The 250-nt window shown below is 65.2% G+C and overlaps 1 protein-coding gene across 1 annotated transcript in view; it reads right to left on the bottom strand.

Moving 5' to 3' along the window:
* LOC103779926 (cingulin-like) overlaps window positions 1-250 on the bottom strand; it is a gene marked incomplete at its 3' end in the record, with an annotated part of 4,294 nt that overhangs the window by 471 nt on the left and 3,573 nt on the right. The gene's annotated exons all lie outside the window — the stretch shown is intronic.

Genomic DNA, 250 nt, shown 5'->3' with positions numbered 1-250 from the left:
AGCCCCAGAAGCCGGCAGGACCATGTCTGAGCCAAGCCCAGCTGGGGCTTTGGGGGGATTTGACCCCGGCCGGCAGCTGAGCCCCGCGCACGGCCCGGCTCAGCAGCTCCCGTGGGGAGACACGGCCAGGAAAATGCTCCACTGGGATTTGCCCCTTACCCAGGTGGGAAAATGGGAAAACCACCCATTCTACTGGCTTGCCGTAGCCCCAGAGGCAGCAAGCCCCTTGACAGGGCTGGATCCCCATGGG

The sequence above is a fragment of the Merops nubicus genome, unplaced genomic scaffold (assembly GCF_000691845.1).
Source record: "Merops nubicus isolate BGI_N331 unplaced genomic scaffold, ASM69184v1 scaffold35540, whole genome shotgun sequence".
Lineage (NCBI taxonomy): Eukaryota > Metazoa > Chordata > Aves > Coraciiformes > Meropidae > Merops > Merops nubicus.
This window is presented reverse-complemented; position numbering and strand designations above follow the sequence as displayed.